Raw genomic sequence first — 20,096 nt, forward strand, 5'->3', positions numbered from 1 at the left:
GAGCACAGCTTTCGGTAGCACATTCAAAGAAGAGCCGTTGTCGATCAATACGTGAGACAAGGTGATCCCCTTACACTCAATGGAGATATACAGAGCTTTATTGTGATTCTTTCCTGCTGGTGTCAGGTCAGCATCAGAAAAGCCTAGGCCATTGTCAACAGCCAAGTTAGCAACATAATTTTCGAACTGATCGACGGAGGTCTCCTGAGGTACATGAGCAGTCTTCAAGAATTTTATCAACGCATTGGCATGAGATTCAGAAGATAACAACAAGGATAACATCGAAATTTTAGACGGAGTATGCCCCAACTGTTCTACCACATCAAAATCACTCTTACGGATGATTTTCAGCATTTCTTCCATCTCCCGCTTGGCGACATCTTCAATAGTAATTTCGACTGGTGTCTCTGACTGAGAAGGATTGATTATTGGTTCTTTTCCTCGAGTTTCAGGGGCGGGAGGTGAGATTTCTGGAGAGAAGATCCTTCCACTTCGAGTAATTTTACTAGTCCCAACAATGTCAACGTCATTAGGATTAGCAGAATTATCATCTTGCTTTATGTCGTGGATGTAAACATCACCTCCATAATTCCACGGAATGACTTTGCTTGAGGAATACGGTACTGGGCCAGGTGCAGTAATAATTAGGGGAGCCACCTTGGGCTCAGCGGTAATCTTCACATGCACTCTAGTAGCGGTAATCTTCACTGGAACTTTGGACCTAGCAATCACAGATATTTCTTCAATAGGGTTTTCCACCTTAGGAATCTTTTCAAAGAGAATTGTATGATCATCCATCAGCCGTTGAATACCATTCCTCAATTTCAAGCAATCATTGGGTCGGAGTATACAGAGATCGCAATCTTCAACACAACCTGGAAATAAACCAGCTTGCAATAAATTCTTCTTGATGATCAGGAGAGGAGATGTTAAGCCCGCTACATTAGTAATGTGAGAATTATCATCCACAACATTAACAGCCTTGTCATGATTAGGCATAGGTGCAGTGATGACATTAGGAGTCTCCAGAGGATCAAATTCAATTTCTCCAGCGTCGATCATATCCTGAATCTTATTCTTCAACAACCAGCAATTGTTTGTATCATGCCCGGGGCTATCGGAGTGATATGCACACCTGGTATTGGGATTATAACGAGGAGAAGTAGTGTTGAGATTTGCAGGAGGGCCTCTGAGGGTAATTAAATTTGCCTTTAGCATACCCTGCAGTGCTTGTGCTAAAGTCATATTGATCTTGGTAAACTGCCTTCTTGGCCTGTCTTGTCTGTGCTGGAAGTTTTGAGATGGCGGTGCTGCAATCGTAACTGCTCCAATGGTATGGTCACGGTTTTTCTTGTTATGACCCTTTTTACCGTACACAGCATTTGATTCATTCTTCCCCTGATAGGACTTTTTGGTGCTTGCAGAGGTAGCCGTCTGTATCTTTCCACTTCGAATGCCGCTTTCAACACGTTCACCTATCAATATAAGTTCAGTGAAACCCGATGAAGAACTTCCCAGTAGATGGCTGTAGAATGGGCCAGTCAGTGTACCCATGAACATGTCCACTAATTCTCGATCCGTCATAGGGGGTTTGACTCTGCCAGCCAAATCTCTCCATTTTTGAGCATATTCTTTGAAACTTTCTTTAGAGCCCATAGTCATATTTTGCAGCTGTAGCCGAGTAGGCGCTAATTCAAAATTATACTGGTAATGCTTGTAGAAAGTTGTCGCTAAATCAGTCCAGGTGTGGATGTTAGAGCTCTTGAGCTGATAATACCACTCTAATTGTGTGCCAGACAGACTCTCTTGGAAGAAATGGATCCATAGCTTCTTATCAGTGGTATACGGCTGAATCTTTCTCACATAAGCTCTCAGATGCATCTGAGGACAAGACGCACCATCGTACTTAGTGAAAGTGGGGATCTTGAATTTGCGAGGAATGACCACATCAGAGACCAGACCCAAGCTTTCGAAATCCAGACCGGGCGCCTTCTGACCCTTCATAGCTAGCATACGTTCTTCCAGCAACTTGTACTTGTCATCTTTTGGAGAGTACTGTTCATTTTCATAATCTTCATCGTCGTCCTCAGGGTTGAAGGGATCAACATTCTCATCTTCCGAATCATTTTCTGTGTCGTCTTCTTGATCCTTCGGAATTCTAATCTTGACTCCTGCAGCCTGTCCTTTAAGCCTTCTTCCCGGGTTAATGTAACTCACAGGTTTCTTGTCTTTCTTCTTCTCGAGCAAGAGAGCCTTCAGTTCCTCCTGCCCTTTGGATAAGTTCAAGATCATCTCCTGGAATTGAGCATTTTGAGCCTAGAGATCTTTGACAGTTTGTTCGAGGGCCATTTTTCTGTTTGCAATAGGAAGACCGTGAGAACATTGATCCTTTAGAATACCTGTTATGCAATGTTATATTATGCTATGCAATGTATGAAATGTTTTCAAGGACTTTTGGAATTTAACTTTGCGTAAACCACCAAGAAAGGAACTTTTATTAATAATTTTTAATCAATGTTCATTACAGCAAAAATAATAAAAATACAATGAAAGCTCAAGTCTCCCAGGGACGGCTTCTTTTTGGGCGAAGATATGCATTGAGTCTTCGTTCCTCATTAAGCTGGCTGGTGAGCTCTAACACTTTCTTCCTTTCAGCACAGAACTGGGCTTCAAAAGTATCCCTTTCCTCTCTCAACTGGATCCAGGATCTCTTCAATTCTTCAACATTGGTAGGCATATCTGGATAAGGAATGATCTGGGGAGTACCTCCTTCAACTCCTGGTTCAACAATCAGCGGTCCGACTGCAAGATATGGCATGACAAGTTCACGAGCTCTGGCGCGTACCCATCTGAGATAAGGTTCCATAGGAATAGAGGTTTTCTGTTCTAAAGTGCTTCTTTTCACCATGCCCCAAGCTCGTACAAATCTTTGACGGAGACCTTGGGAATCGTTGTCATAGTCAAACACAGTGCCTTGGATAATTATTTCATGTGGACCATCTCTTCGAGCACAACCGAACTGACGTAGGGCTAAAGCAGGATTATAAGTAATACCTCCCCTCATCCCCAGTAGTGGTACGTTAGAGAATTCTCCACAACGGTCAATGATGATAACATTTTCTTTGAGATGAGGACACCAACGGATGTCTGAATGGGAGAGCGACATTATCCTTTGAGACCATTTCAAGTTCTGCTCATTCTTCACGACGGATTGAGGAAGGTGCAAAATAAACCACCTAGATAATAAAGGTATGCAGCACATGAGAGTCCCTTGCCTTTTCACAGTACGGGTGTGAAGGGAATGCAAAATGTCTCCAAGCAAGGTAGGCACAGGGTTATGAGTGAGAAATATCTTAATAGCATTCATATCTATGAATTGGTCTGGATTAGGAAATAACACCAAACCATAGATTAGTAATGCTAGAACATCTTCGAAAGCATGGACATTCATAATTTTTAAGAATTCTCGGGCCTTATTTATCAGAAATTGGGCAAGTAAACCCTTAATTCCACTTCTTATTACCCAATTGGTTTCAATGTCGGACTTTGTCATGTGTAAAGCTGCGGCAACTTCTTCAGACTTCGGAATCTTTTCTAAACCACTGAAAGGTGTTTGATCAAGGATAGGTATCCCAAGCATCCTGGAAAGTTCTTCTAATGTGGGTACCAACTGATAATCTGGGAAGGTGAAGCAATGATGTTTAGGATTGAAGAACTGGAATAGGACTCTCATCATATCTTCTTTGAAACCAGTGGTAACCAAATTGAGGAGAGAACCATGTTTCTTGATGAACTGAGCATGATCGGGAAGTTCTGACACTAAATCTTTGAGTTGAGGAGAGATCGCTACAAAATTGATCCGGATGGTCTTCCTGGGAGCCATAGCCTTACAAAACAGAGCAAAGTTAAATCCCTAAGTCCTTGAAATGGTTAGTACAATGCATGATGTTATGATGTTATGATGTTATGATGTCAAATAAATAACAAGCACAAACAAGTCATACAACAATCATTCCTAAGTTTTAAGGCTTGCAAGAGTTCCATAGGTAAGTACCCTCCCCACTGAAGTTTGGTTGGTTCAACCTGTCCTAGAGTAGTAACCGGGTTCTAGAAGGATCTCAAATCATTGACCTTTCCTTAAGTCCACTTCAGTGCAACACCAAGTGGTTGACCAAAGCTTCCCTAAAGTCCAATCTCAAAGAGTGTAGTATCGAGTATCAACCAACCCCAGTCGGAACCGAAGTCAGTTATCTCACTACTTTCTAATGGCTAGGATGAGTCAATTAGGATTCTAAAGGTCTGGTTAACGCTTTGATGACACCACGCGGACACCAAATTTTTCCTCAAGTAAACATGAGGAACATCAGGACATCCAAAGTGTCACGTTAACCGTAGCCATCATTTTAACCATTCCAGTATACGCCGGATAGTCGCGATGATCTCTTGCTACTTACCTAAGGTACACTAGATCCGGGTGTAGGATCTTTCACTCAAGCATAAAATACCCAAGCAATCCCTAAAAGTAAATCAGACAATTCGAACACATAAGTGATCTTGTTTTTTAAGGTAACCTCTCTTTTTAGTCCCCAGCAGAGTCGCCAGTTCTGTCATACGGTGAACTGACTTTGTGGGTTTTTGCTTTGGAAAGCAAATGTCGCGGATAGCAAGAGTCGCCACCGACTTTTCTTTTATCCAATAAGGAAAGGCGGAAAAGAACAGGAAAGACCTTGATTAGATTTTGGGTTCGGGAGGTACATTATACAAAGGGAAGGTGTTAGCACCCTTTGTATCCATGGTTATCCATGGGATCTTAATTGCTTAATCACTTATGTTTTCCTTGTTTGAAAAAGTGTTTGAGGAATGTTTAGAAAATGTTTTGAAAAAGAGAGTTTAACTTTGTAATGATTCTTGTACGAATGTATACAAAGTGTTTATCTCGTTTAATTTTGAAAGCTGTTTAGAAAAATATAACTCGGCAATGATTCTAGTGCGAATGTATACCAAGTGGTGATTTTCTAAAAGATGTTTTGAAAAGTGTGAGGTGTGAAAACTATTTTAAGATGTGAGTAAGCATTTAAGAGTTATACCTAGTCAAGGTCTTTATGGGTATTTCCTATCCTTATGAGGGTAAAATTGTCCTTACTATTGAGAAGTAAGTAGTCTTATCCCTTGGATGTAAAGGGACATCGTAGGGTCATCGATTGGTCATTGAAGGCAACATTTGTAAGGATACCTTAGCATTCGAAGGAACGATCATCATTTAACTGTAGGCTACAACGACGGGCCATCGAGGGACAAAATCATATATTCGAAGGCAACATCCGAGGGACCATGATTTATCTTATAGGGACATGATGATTTAATCAAAGGGTCTTTGCTAAGTGTATCCCCACATTCGCGGGACATGACCGTAATACCGTAAGGCAACAAAGAGAGGGCCAAGATCATGTATTCAAAAACAACATTTGTAATCAGTTAGGTAATTTAGAATATATCTCCACAAGGGTATCCCACAAATAAAGTGGGATACCTAGCAAGCTACCTTCTTCGGGAGTATGTGAACCCTCACAAAAATTCAACAAACGGGTTAGAATACCAAGACGGGGTGCAATCGAGGGTTGCACCAAATAAAAGAGCAATAATAGTGTCAAGTAAACAATGCACGATTATAATAAAACATGTCAGATAAGCACAAAACAGAACAGAAAAAATCAGCGACTGTCATGTTCGCTACTGCCTCGCCTAGCGAAGGCTTGGCGAACATTCGCTACATGTTCGCTTAGCGATGTGCTAGCGAACGGCTGTGGGTTCTGGGTTTAATAACAGTACGATTTCAGAAAACTCCAAACCCTCTGGCATCCGTTACAGAAATTACATGGTTAAACATTCAGGATATTCATGCATACTTAAATCCACATGCAAAACCTAAGATACATTTATAAATTCAACCATAATGCCTCATGTATTTGGTAATTTCAAATTGGAAGCATAAAAATAGTAGGGATATGGCAAACCTGTTTGCGATTGAATTGCACCGTTGAATTGGCAGATCACTCTTAGGGTTGGTGCCGGATTGAGTTGGGCGGAGGTAACCTTTGTGCAGATGAGTTTCCTTCAGGGTTTCCTTTAGGGTTGCTCTGAATTCTTTTGGTTAGCCTCCAGGGTTTGTTGTCTGTGTGTGTTTGTGTTTCTCTCCTTTTTCTTTCGTCCTTTTCGTCCTCCCTCCGTTCTGAATGAAGCTCTGGTATTTATAATAATTTTTGTGACCTGATGGGCTCAGAATGAAGCCCAAAATTTCTGGTATCCGCAAGCTTCGCTAAGCGAGTGGGGTAGCGAAGGGTTCGCAAGGCGAAGGATTTGCTCGCCTAGCGAGCATGTCAGTTTAAGTCCTTTTCTGGATTTGGCCACCTGTGTGCCGGGTCTTTGTTCCTTTAAGATCAATGTCTTGAAAAATGAGTTGGAGTGCCTTGAAAAATGTCTTGAAAGATTAACAGGAAAATTTTGGGGTATGACACATATCATTTGAAGATGAATGATATTGATGAGGCAACAAATAAGAACATTAAGAAGATTGTTCAGAAGATGGTGAAAACATACAATAACTGGCATAAGATGCTACCTTTTGCTTTACATGGATATCATACTTCAGTATACACTTCAACTAAAGCAACTCCATTCTCTCTTGTATACAACATGGATGTAATTCTTCCCATTGAAGTAGAGATTCCATCCATGAAGAATAATAGATGTCAAGCTTGAAGAAGATAAATGGGTTCAAACGAGGCTTGATCAACTCAACCTCATTAAAGAGAAACGCATGACAACCCTTTTCCACAGTTAACTATACCAGAATCAACTAAATAGAGCATTTGACAAAAGGGTTTGTCCTCGAAATCTCCAAGTAGGAGATCTGATTTTGAAAAAGATTATGTCAATTCATATAGATTCACGGGGCAAGTGGACACCCAACTACGAAGGACCATATGTTGTGAGAAAGTTTTCTCTAAAGGAGCTTTGATTCTCTCAACTATGAACGATGAATACCTTGCATCCCTAGTGAACGCAGATGCAGTAAAAAAATACTTTGCAAAAAAAATAGACTCGTTAAGTCAAAAAACCTAAGGGGAGACTCGGGCAAAAATAGACATCCCGATAGACCACAAAAATAAAGGTCCTGGCAAACATTAGGGATAAAATAAAAAAAATGAAGAATCCGCTAAGTTGAAAACCCTAAGAGGCAACTTAGGCAAAAAAGGGTACCTCGATAGACTGAAAACCCAAAAGGGCGGTCTAGGAAAAAAGTTATGGATTTAAAAGGCAATAGGCTGCAGTCTGTCGAGAATATGTGAATCCATCACTTCAACAATGGAAACCCCGAAAGAGAAGGACCAATCTAATCACTATCTTCGGAAGCAAAGTACTAGGATCTTCAAGGTTATAATGATTAAAGCAGAATTGAAACTCAATGGAAATCTGAGCTTTCCTCAATGCCATTGTATTTTTACCTTTTTTATAATTACCTCTTTTTAGGATTTTCTTCCTCGTGTAATCGCCCATTTACGAGTCAATTTCTCATCAATAAAATATCTTTTACCAAAAATACTCTTCATTTTTACTTTTTCTTCATGTTTCTGAAATGTGAATTTATTTTTAATAAATAATGCATTAAAATTGTTGGGGATAATAATTAAAGCGTTGAAAGAAAACACAAAATTACTTTGATTTTGAAATGTTTGAAGTATAACCATGGTTTCCAAATAATGCATGCGGTGCACAAGGACATAAAATCCCAGAGGTCACCTTGACCTACCAGATTACAAGAGTCGTCGTTCACCCAATCATCACTCAACTTATCTACTCAAATCAAGCTTGGACCACTAGAAGATCCAATATGTTTTACTACTACAACATTATTAAGAGGTCAATATGCCAGGAAGTCAAGTCCTTCCTACAAACAAAGCCAAAAGCCGAATCGTACTTGGAACCCCTAGAAAGTCCTTCCCACAAACAAAGTAAAAGCCCAATTTCCATTGGCACCTCTAAAAATCCAATCATCATTGGCAATCCCTCACCATCAACGCCAAACATTTTGATCCTTACTTTACCAAAAGCATCGAGTTTTACATGCCATATTCATAACCCAAGCCCGAGCATACATCAACATCTTGCATTACATAGCATTGCATCACTAAAACACGTAGTATATCCATCAAGATGGAACATTATGCCATACAAAATCAAACATGCATAACATAAGCCAAAGTCAAGCCTTTGTCACAAGAATACCCTCAGCTGAGACAATTCTAACTCTTCGAAGAGAACATCATCCCCATAAAACTCCTAAGTTGGTTTTCCCAGCAGGTTCCTTAGGGAATTCCTTCATTTTTGCAAATATTTTTGGCCTTATGTCTCCCTCATGATCTTTTTGCAAGTTCCCTCTCCCTGTTGTAGGAGGAATGGTCAAGTTTTCTTTCCAGCCGAGTGCTGAGGTCATTCAAGTTTCTTTTCAACTGTAGTGCTGAGGTCATTAAAGTTTCTTTCCAACTGCAGTGCTGAGGTCGTTCAAGTTTTCTTTCTAGACGCAGTGCTGAGTTCATTCATGTTTTCTTTCCAGTCGTAGTACTGAGGGCGTTCAAGTTTTCTTTCCAGACGTAATGCTAAGGTCATTCATGTTTTCTTTCCGGTCGCAGTGCTGAGGTCATTCAAGTTTTTCTTCCCCGACCGTAGTGTCAAGGTCATTCAAGTTTTCTTTCCAGCCGCAATATTGAGGTGACTCAAGTTTTCTTTTCAGCCATAGTGTTGAGGTCATTGATTTTTTTCCCCAAACATAATGCTGATGTCATCTAATTTATTTCCAGTCGGAGTATTGGTAGTATTCATTTATTTCTAGCCACCGTGATGTTGTTTGCCCCGTTTAGTTACTTTCTAGCCATTGTGTTGATGTTTGTCCAGTTTATTCTTTTGCTTTCTAGTCGTCATGTTGATGTTTATCCATTTCATTCATTTTATTTTCCAGTTGTCGTGCTGATGGTTATCAAGTTTCCTTTCCAACCCCAAAGTTGATGATCATCAATTGTTATCCCAGTCGCAGAACTGATGTTAATCATATTTTTGTCTCCAAATATAGAGTTGATGATGATCAATTATTATCCTATTCATAGTACTAATGTTAATCATATTTTTGCCCCTAGTCGCATAATTGATGTTAAGCATTTTCACCCCAGTTGCAAGATTGATGTTGATCAGTTGTTATCCCAATCGCAACACTGATGTTGATCATATTTTTGTCTCCAACCACATAGTTGATGATGGTCAATTGTTATCCCAGTCACAATACTGATGTTAATCATTTTCACCCAGTCGCAGAACTGGTGTTGATCATATCTTTGTCTCCAATCGCAGAGTTGATGATGCTTAATTGTTATCCATGTCGCAATACTGATGTTGATCATATTTTGTCTCCAACCGCAGGGTTGATGATGATCAGTTGTTGCCTTAGTAGTAGAACTAATGTTGATCGTTTTTATCCCCAATCGCAGAACTAATATTGGTCTTTTTTATTCCCAATCGCATAGTTGATGTTAATCATTCTTTGTACCCCAGGCACAATACTGAGGTTGATCATCTTTTCCCTAGACGCATAACTGATGTAGATCATATTTTTGTCTTGGACCTTAGTGTTGATGTCATACTTTTGTTTCCAAATACCGAGTTAACCAATTGCCATCCCAGACACCATAATAATACTGAATATTATTGTTACCAGTAGCTATGCTGACATCATACAATTTACTCTCTCAACCGCAACATTTATGACTAGTTTTTCTTATAATCCCCATAATGTCTTTATTCCCTAGCTAAGTCTCACTTGCCTTTGTGGAATTTGCAGGAATATCTCAACTACCAATACCTGATAAAGCTCATACGTGGAGGAAAAGCAAAAATCATCATAAATACTTCTACCTGTATCTTTTCTTCGAAGTGGAATTTTTCTGGTGCGTTTATCAAGAGGTTGGAGAATCAGAGTCTACCACCATATCAAAAGAGTCTCACCCTTATAGATACCATTAATGTCTCTCACAAAAATAACCAATGCCGCTGCATAGCATACATAATGTCATGCATCATGGAGAAATCAATCATACATTGCATATATCATGCACATCAAATATTTCTTCTGCGACTGGTTTATTTCCCCAACAAAACATTTCAGTCAATCCCCAGCTGATGACCTTACAATGGCCTGTTCTACAATTCCATATCCATAATAAATAAATCCTCAGTATGCTTACCTTCCTCACATCAACGGACTAAAATGTTGGATATTCTTGCATTTAATCTTCTCCTGCCATAAATGCCCGAACAATCATCTTCATTCATACATTCAGGTCCAAAAGGATTATATAATGGGGCAGCTGTCATACCTCAAAATTTCCCCTTCCCTTTTGCACTTTCATATGAATTTTGATATATGGTTCATCTGCATATTTCTTATCATCATAACATATTCATTTTACCATTTGCATTTTTGAAGTAAACATCATGAATTCAAAGGCTTTTGATGCGTATGATCAATAGGGAGTTAGGGTTTCCTTGAAATCCAAATCCAAAGCTAACCATGATACATTGACCAATGGTGAAAATTCTCTTGAATTCACGACCATGAAACCCTAACCCTTGATCTTTAGCATCTATGGATCATATGGGTGGCAACTGGTTTGGGATTTAATCATGGATTGTAGATATCACTTTGGTCAACCATGGGAGATTCATTGGGTTGATTAAGTTTCTTTATGGACCTGGTCATTATACTTGTTCATTATACTTGTTCATTACACTTATTCATTATATATGGCATGGGTTCAAGACAAGGCATTAAGATTAATGGTGTAGTTGCAAGATTCATGAATAGTGCTTTCAAATGCAATTCAAAGTTCAAAATATTAAAAGCTTGGATTTTGGAGGGAAAGGCAAGATTCAAATCCAAGGCAATTCAAGTTCATTCAAAATTAAAAAAATTGGAGGGAAATGTATTTTGTATTGCTTGTAAAATAAGATAAAACAATACAAGGGTGATTCATGGTCAAGACACCGAAATACATGACAAAAATCCAAAGTTCCAAACATGATACAAATTACACATATTGATCTAAGGTTGAATTTGGTAAATTTGTTGACTTTTTTTGTCAACAATTGACCAAAGTCAACTTTCTTATCCCAAAAACTTAATTTTACTTTCTTCATCCATAAGATACTCCAAAGCATTCAAGTCCTTTGTGCCTTGACCAAACCCTCATAAACCTTGACCCTAAACCTTGCCACCACCATGCCAAGCCAATGCCCACACCATCATAGGTATGCTAGTCCTACAATAACCAATCTCAATATATCAGCAACATATACATACAACCAAGCCTAACTATGACAACCCTAACACACAATATAAGCATAAGGCAAAACATATTGCATACACATATGAACACACATGCCAACACAACCTCAATTCACTAATGATTTACTAAAACCACACCAGTCTAATGCCCTAATGGTCCCAAGTCACTAACAACTTGTTGTCATACCCTAAATTTTACCATGAGTTTTTCACTCACATCAGCATAGCATGAATCGATCCATTTTGTCATGTATTTTCATCAGTTAAAAGCATTTATCAGGTTTTAGATGAAAAGTTAGGAGTTCTGGAGATTTATTTGGTCTAGATGACATTCATTTAGTAATATGTTGATTAAGAAGTCGAGAGACTTGATTTCTCAATCTCAGTTCATCATTTATCTCCATTGCATCATGTTACAGAGGTTCAGAAAGTGACAATCAAAAGTATTATTGTCATCTGAATCCTTGTAAAGTTTTGTTTATGATTGAGAATCACAAGTAAATGGTCCAAGGGTGATTCAGTTATATCTGACTGTCTATTCACAGTTATCCAGTCAGCAATTCAGTACATTTACAAGACGTTTTCATTTTTATACTTGTCACGACATGTATTTTGTTTTGGATAACACTTAAAATATCACTCAAAATAATTTTTTAGAATTACAGACAGAACTGTCAAATTGTTTCACGAATGTACATCAAATTAGCGGGCGTAAAATTTTAAAGATTGAGCTTGCAGGCGTTAGTTTTCTTAATCTACGTTCCGCGTAGTTTAGCCAGGTATGCTCGTTTTAATTTTTCGACTACTTTTTCATTCACATTTTAATCAATATGGAATTTTTAACCGGTCAATTTTTATTTCAAAGTTTGATAAAAACTTGTATATTTTTGAGAAATTTATTTCACGCTGATCATCTAGTGCATTCAATTTAATGTTTCAGGCATTTTTACGCTCAATATTTGTTCATTTTTTTATCCGATTTTATTTTATTTTTTTATATTTTATTGCCAATTAAATTAGTGAATTTAATTAAAATTATTTGTGTTTTTTAAAAGTATAACTTTTTTATTTTATTTATTTTTAGTTATTTATTCTAATTGTTAGAGTTTTTAACTTTTATTTAAAAAATTTAAGATTTAAGTTTTAATTAAAGAATTTTTTTTAAAAAATGTCTCTTTTTTTCTCTACCACAAAATATGGACACGCCTCCATCTTTCTCCACCACAAATATATTTCAGCTTTCTACCTGTTAAAAAAGGGCACGTGTGATAACTAGTAGAAAAAATTGTTTTGACTGGGAAACAAGTCAAACAATGCCTTAAGTTGAACTATTTTCATGTTGAAATAGAAACACTCAGTAACAAAGGAAGGGAACGTTTTTCTTTTTCATTGTTTTCGTTTCCTCATCTTCTTACTTCCACCTTAACATTTCTCTTCAACACTTCCTCATCTCCATAAAAAAAACTCATTAATCATCATAGTTTTCATCACTCTTCCACACTTCACCTCCACCTCAAACCTCCATGAAGAACAACTTACATCATTAAGACCGTTTAACTCCTCATCAAACTCTTACTACAATAACAAAACAATCTCATACTCATCATTTTTCTTCACAACATTTTAACACACCTACAACTTCTAAACATTCCATTCACTCCAAAACAAACTTCAGCTACCAATTACAACTTGCATTGAAAATGTGATACAACTTAAACCATTTCAAACTACACTCTTCGTCTCTTCAAAACAAGCCATAACCACCACCGTTAGAACTTCCACTTTTCCGGCAAAGTGTCATATCTCGTTACTTTACACCACCGCAACATACCAAGACCTTTAACCTCTCCTTTGTTTCATCACCTTCATAAACCACGCACTATTTAACACAACAACAACAAAATAAGGAGATGAAAAGAAACAAATAGAGAAAGAGAATGTCTAAACGGAAAAGAAAAGAGATTCGCATTTCTCCGATTGCCGTTTTCACGAAGCCGCATGTTTTCATTTGTCAACCGTGTCATCCACTCTCCCATTGATCTATTTTTAGACATGTTCCACAAATTCTTAGCATGTGCCACTAACACTATGTATATAGCACAAAAAAATATGAATAATTCGGAACATACATTGATTCGGCATAAGCACAACTTGCAAAGGGTGTGAGACTATACATGTGTATAATTTTCCTATTCTTTTTGCATCTCATGCTAGAGATTAATCTTTTTTTTATGGTTATGTTTAGTTTTTTATTATTATTTATTTATTTATTCAATTACAATAATGGCGTTGATTTTTATAATATTGTTGTATTAGTAAAAATAATGCATAGCTTCTATTTATTTAGTTTTCATTGCATTGCAAATTCGGAGCATAAATTTAATTTTGTTTCGAACACGCTTAGACGGATGATTCCTACATGAATCGCTTTATGATTACTTAACATGGGGCTGAATTTATTTTTAGTTTTTATTTTTGGTTTTTTATTTCGAGTCCCTTAACTTTCTCTTGGGCCTTCTTACAACGAAATTCATTATTTTTACAATTGTCTTTCAAAGCTTATATTATTTAATTATTGTGTTGTATCCCATTCGATAAACTGTACCCCAATTCTTGTTAATATGTAATAAATTTACCGTTTTAATTTATTTTACTATATTAACTGATTGTTAATTTCAAGATTAAAATATACCATTTTTAGAAAAGAACAAAAAACAAATACTCGACCCAACGTCGAGTAATTTTCACAAAAGTTAGAACGATTTTCATATCCATCTCTCAGTCATTTTCAAAAACATTCATATCATTCCATTTGTTTCGATTCAAACGTAAATATTAAAACCTCAATCCAATATCGAGTGCGCCTTTTGCAAATCAATTCAAAACACTTAATCACGGTTAAACACCATTTCATTAAAGGTGAAAAGGGAGATGGTCTCGAGCCTTCGATTCCTCTCCTCAATTACTTGGATACGAGTAACCTTACTCGGTTATTCAAGCAATTATCATCTCTTAAAAAACTTCTAAACTCTTGCTACATCCAAACTCTTTTTATAATCAAACTTTAAGTAAAAACTTATTTTCGTAACAAACTTGGACGCAAAAGGAGGTGGTTTGGAGCCTTCCATTCCCTTCCCTGAGTACTTGGATACGAGTAGCCTTACTCGGTCATTCGAGTATTTTGTCGTTTGTCCAAAACACTTTAAGCTTATTTAAATCTTTTTGCAAATTAAGGATGAGAAGGGAGATATTCTGGAGCCTTATATTCCTCTTCTCGGATACTTGGTACGAGTAGCCTTACTCGGCCATTCGAGTAATCGTTATCCAACAAAATACTTAACCAATCAAACTTATTTTCCGTCGTTGTGCGACTCCGAAAATATTTTTAGAAAAGAGTATGCAACATCCATTTTGATGCGAAACAAGCAAAGACTTCAGCCTCCAAGAGCGAACAGCAAGTAAAGGTTTAATCGCTCAAATGTGATCTAAGCATCGCTCTCTTTAAAAGCAATCCACCAAGTAGTTCTCTTTGGGTAGAACTACGAATGCCTTGAGTTCTTCATAGCATCTGAAAATATGTAGGAGTAGGATTGCGAAATCTTGTCAGGCACATTAATATTAAAAAACCCTAAGTCTTTCCTTTCTTTCTTTTTCTCGCTCAGTAAATAAAAGATAACAATTAACATTAGCTAACATTCTATCATAGATTTAACCAAGTGGTTCCCGTTGAGTACAACGGATGTGACGGGTGCTAATACCTTCCCATTGCATAACCGAATCCCGAACCCGAATTTGATTGCAACGACCATTTTCTTTTTGTTGTTTTTTGAGGATTTTATCGATATTTTCGCTTTCCTTCATTGGAATAAATAAAATTTGGTGGCGACTCTGTTCGAACATCTTTTCTGCGAGCGTGCGAGCGCTTCGCAAAGGATCGCATTTTTTTGAGATGTGACACTTGTGTTCAAATAAGCAGCTGCATAACACACGCCACATACAAGCATCATTCACACAATGAAGGCAACATGGCATTATGGCTAAAAATAGCAGCATATGTCAATCCATTAGCAAGCCAAGCAACCAAGCATTCAACACTTAGCAACTATATGTAAAATATGTTATGCCATCCAATAACTAACATTTTCCTACCAAGTAATTCATTCATCAGTTCCCAAACTAGTCAAACAAGTATTTAATTTCAAGTCTGGTTCAGTAAAAATCTAACAGTTACAAAATTAGCACTAACAATTACAATTAGCACACTAATAGTTACAAAGTTACTAACTATCACATACACTGACTAAATTCAGTAGCATTCCCATAACAATTGTATCGAAATTCATTTATAACAATTGAAACTAAGCATAAATAACCAGTTACAAATTTAGCTCCTAATAGTGAATTTTTGTTGCTTCCATTGCAAAACTCTCAACTCAGTTAAGTCATCTTGACAACCCTGCTTTTTTATTTGCAACATATCTCAGTTTCACCACTGCAAATTTGACATTGGCTAGCTCATCCTCAATCCAATGCATCATGCAAGTATACAACAGTTCCAATTAACTAAATCCATACCAAACCCTAACTTCCTAACAGTTCACAATTAACAGTGAAATATATAATCACTTCATTATAATAAGCATACAATCACCACTAACATCTAATACTTCAATAACTGACTAACTATTTTTTAACCTACACTAATTGTTAACACTTCAGGTTCAATTACTTTTCATCATCCTTTCTTTACACTAACTGCTACTAACAAACTAAACCTAACCATTTTTCCTTTCATCTAACATCAGATTTACCAACAACTAACTCTAACTGATTTTTCAAATGCCGACTAACTTCTAACAAGCGAAACCAACTTCTAACACTTTAATTCATTAACATCCTACACAACTAAATTTTCAATATTACATTAACACTCCAAGTTACTGATTTCAACTCTCACAACTGTAATTCCATTTCATGACAATTCTAACTTTAACTAACATATTCACTAATAACTAACTTTCTATCCTTCAATTCACCTCATTAACTAACTATAACCTCCTAACATTAATTGTTTCATTCTAATTTGTTAACTGAAATTTGAATTCAACAACTAACTGTTAACCAATTTAACAACATAACTAACAACTTAACTCTAAACATCTAACTTCAACTTCAATTCATAATTAATTTTCCCATTGATTCCAGAAACACTAACCGAAGTCAACAAAGCTAACAAATTCTAACTCAAACTCACATCATAACTGCATTTAACTGATTGTTAACATAATTAACCATCCTAACAACATTACTCTTGGAAATTTAACAGAAGTTAACTGCCCTAACAGAGCAGACCCACTGCCCTAATTAGTTAGGGCTCCATCTCTATAAATTCAGTTCCTCTCTCATTATTCGGGGAGAACATAATCATTACATAATCACCACTCAGTGGAATTCAGACAATTCCCAACCGCTCTCAATTTCTCTTTGAAGTTCTCAATCTCACATCATCTTCTTCTTATTTCTCTCAATCTCTCACGCAATTCACACCACAAAGCAACACAAACAACACCTACGAACTACAGTTTGAATAAGAAGAAGAAGTGTACAAGGTGAAGAGCAAGGATTTGGAATTCTCACCTACATAATCTTTGGTTCTGGATTTCTTCACTTCCTTATCTTCAGTTTTAATATATATCGGGGCAGCCTCCGCCTCGAAGGTAGGCTATGAATTCCTCTTCCTCGTGCTTGATGTTTGGTGCCACGATGTAACAGAGAGGCAATCAAACCAAACCCTATGGTTTAGGTTCGATTTATACATCCATTGTCGTTTATTTTCTAGTTTCATGTCTTAGGGTTCAAGCTTATTTTGCTCTGGTTTGATCAGTTGGCAAATAATTGAGAGAAATTGATATGAGAATGAGATAAAGTGATTGAGAGCGGTTAGGATGAGGTATGTTTGGAAGGGTTTGGATCTCCTCCGCCTCCGGAGGCGATTTCTGAGACAACGAGTCCAAGGTTTCAGGCAAGGCGTGGAAACACGTTTGATGGACATAACAGGAAGTCTGAAATGAGGCTTATTAAACACTCACACCTCCTCTCTTAGATCCTCTATGTGGGGCCTAAAGCCCTTGTCCCAAGCGAATTTTGATCCATACACCCTACATTTGGCTGAATATCACTACGTGGACTCACTCATTGCAATGGGCTTCAACCGGTTTGGGCCCTGCACCAATTTCATGAATGCACCCTTACATTACCAAATCCACCCCCTGCATTACTTTTTATTTCTTTTAATTAATTTGTATTTAGTATTTTTGGTAACTTTTTTAATACACATTTAATCTTTTAATACATAAAAAACGTACATAATATCTTGCACTTTGAAAAATTAGTACTTAGAATTTATTTAGGCTTTAGTTGATTTTTATCACTTTAAAAACACTTTGAAAAATAAATAATCAAGATAATTCATATTAGATTTTAGAAATTAATCATCATTAGTTGTAGAACTAAATTTCTTTAGATTTTTAGAAACTAACATACATGTTAATCTTAGAGTCTGATTAGCATTTTAGTTTTAATTTTAGAAACTAATAGGTGTTAACACCAATCTTTTCATGTTTTTAGTCCTTTAATAAAAATCCACATGCTTGAAATATCATTAATATGATCAAATCCATGATTGATTGAGTTGATCAAAGTCTCATTTGATCAATTAATCACTTGTTCATAACATGTTTGATTCCCCTTTCCAATTAAGTGATCATTAGTCTCTGGATCACTTGATGGGATCAGATTCCTGCACTTGCACCACACTGGATATCCAATTCAAAAAATCATCATGCAAGACATCAATATTGGATCAAGACTTCACATTCAAGACCATGAAGATGGAAGGACATCGAGACTTGATCATGCTGAGCTTCATCCATTCAAGCACACATTACCTCATCTTTTTCAAAACAAACAAAAAGATTTTTCTCTTTAAAAACACATGTTAGTTACGATTATAATTATGTGCCATAAGCCTTAAAAATGGAGAAGAATGAGAGGGATTATTCTTATCCTTGTTATGAATACCTTTGAATATGGGATATAAGCCCTGGTTACTCAAAGTATTCACCTTCGTTCATAGACTTTAGTGCAATTCAAGTCAAGATAATCTTTCCAAAGTTTAAAATCAAACACAACCCATCAAATTCATTTTTTCGCCTTAGGGCATTCAAAAACTTTTCAAAAAAAAGGACATGTTATTTTCGTTCTACCGCAATACAAACAATGCTTAACCCTTCCATGCGCGAGTATACAAGCAACTTAACTGCTAGAATGCGAATGTTAACACCGTCCAATAAAAATAACCAACACATCAGTATCTTCTACCATGAACTATGGAGCTCTAATTTTCTCATTGCACTATGAGAATACGTAGACACATGATTTCGATATCTTAGCAAGCATACTAATTAATATACTTGTTTTTTTTTCCTTTTACCATTCATAAGTAGCATTTAGATAATAACACCCATCCGTGCAAAACAATAAAAAAGATTCATGTTAGGTACAATAGATGTGAAAGATGTTAATACCTTTCCCTTGCATAACTGACTTCCTTACCTTTTTTCTCTTCCCCTTGGGTTTTATCGATATTTTCCCTTTCCTTCGGGAATAAATAAAGTTCGGTGACGACTTTGTTGTATCTTCGAGCATGCGATACACTCAGGTATTTTTTGCAGCACGACACCCGTCATCTGTGATGAGCATCCTGAGTTCAAGTACCATTGGTCATTGAATCTTTCTTCATATCATGTTGTGACCACCAACAACATCTCTTCTTATTAATGTTTTACTAATTTTGCATTTTTTTATTCTTTTGTGTTTCAGAATAATCACTTGAGTAATGACCATACTTTTGACAATTAAATCACTGAATGTGACTTTTATCAGGTTTTTGTCCACCACATATTCCTCTACTCGCGACTCCACCTATGTGGTTGCTTTTGTATAAGGGTTTTATTTGATTTGACAAATTTCCTTCTTGCTGGTTTCCTCTACCAGTCAGGTTGTTGTAGCCTCCTCTACCTTTGTTGTCGAACCATTTTCTTTTGTCTTTCTTTTCTCTTGTCGATTACACCTGCAAAGCCACACCACTCTTCGACTTACTTGCAACTCTATCATTCATTCTTTATTCATAATATTCAAGCATCATTTGAAGCTTTCCCTTCGTCAATGTTGACAAGTCTTTCAATTCTTCTATGACTACTACCACATGATTGAGTTTTTGGGCTAATAACCTCAAGATCTCCGCAACAACTGATCCTGATGTCAACACTTCTCCACACGTCTTGATTTAATTCACCAGTTTTGTCACCCTAGTAAAAAAACCAGTTATGCTTTCTCTTTCTTCGATATGAAGTAATTCATGCATTCTTTTGTGAGTTTATAACCTTACCTCTTTCACTTTCTCAGCATCTCCAAGCGATTTTTACAAAATTTCCCATGCTTCTTTCGTTGATTCAACATCACCTAGATTTTTGAAATTGTCTGGATCAACACATTGATGCTTTATAATGAGAGTTTTATAATCTTTCTTATTCAATTCTTTATGTATAGTCTTTTCTATATCCATCACATTTTCTACAAGTGGTGTTACATATTCCTTCATAAGATCCCACGTGTCTTGATAACATATGCGATCTTCATATGC

The 20,096-nt window shown here is 36.8% G+C and overlaps 1 long non-coding RNA gene across 1 annotated transcript; it reads right to left on the reverse strand.

Moving 5' to 3' along the window:
- Positions 1-15,560: 15,560 nt before the first annotated feature.
- On the reverse strand, positions 15,561-17,514 carry LOC127076324 (uncharacterized). Its single transcript, XR_007786799.1, has 2 exons — positions 17,030-17,514; positions 15,561-15,902 (listed from the first exon to the last, which is right to left on the reverse strand). It is a non-coding gene; the product is annotated as an uncharacterized LOC127076324 (long non-coding RNA).
- Between the last annotated feature and the right edge of the window lie 2,582 nt (positions 17,515-20,096).

This window comes from Lathyrus oleraceus, chromosome 4 (genome assembly GCF_024323335.1).
Source record: "Lathyrus oleraceus cultivar Zhongwan6 chromosome 4, CAAS_Psat_ZW6_1.0, whole genome shotgun sequence".
Lineage (NCBI taxonomy): Eukaryota > Viridiplantae > Streptophyta > Magnoliopsida > Fabales > Fabaceae > Lathyrus > Lathyrus oleraceus.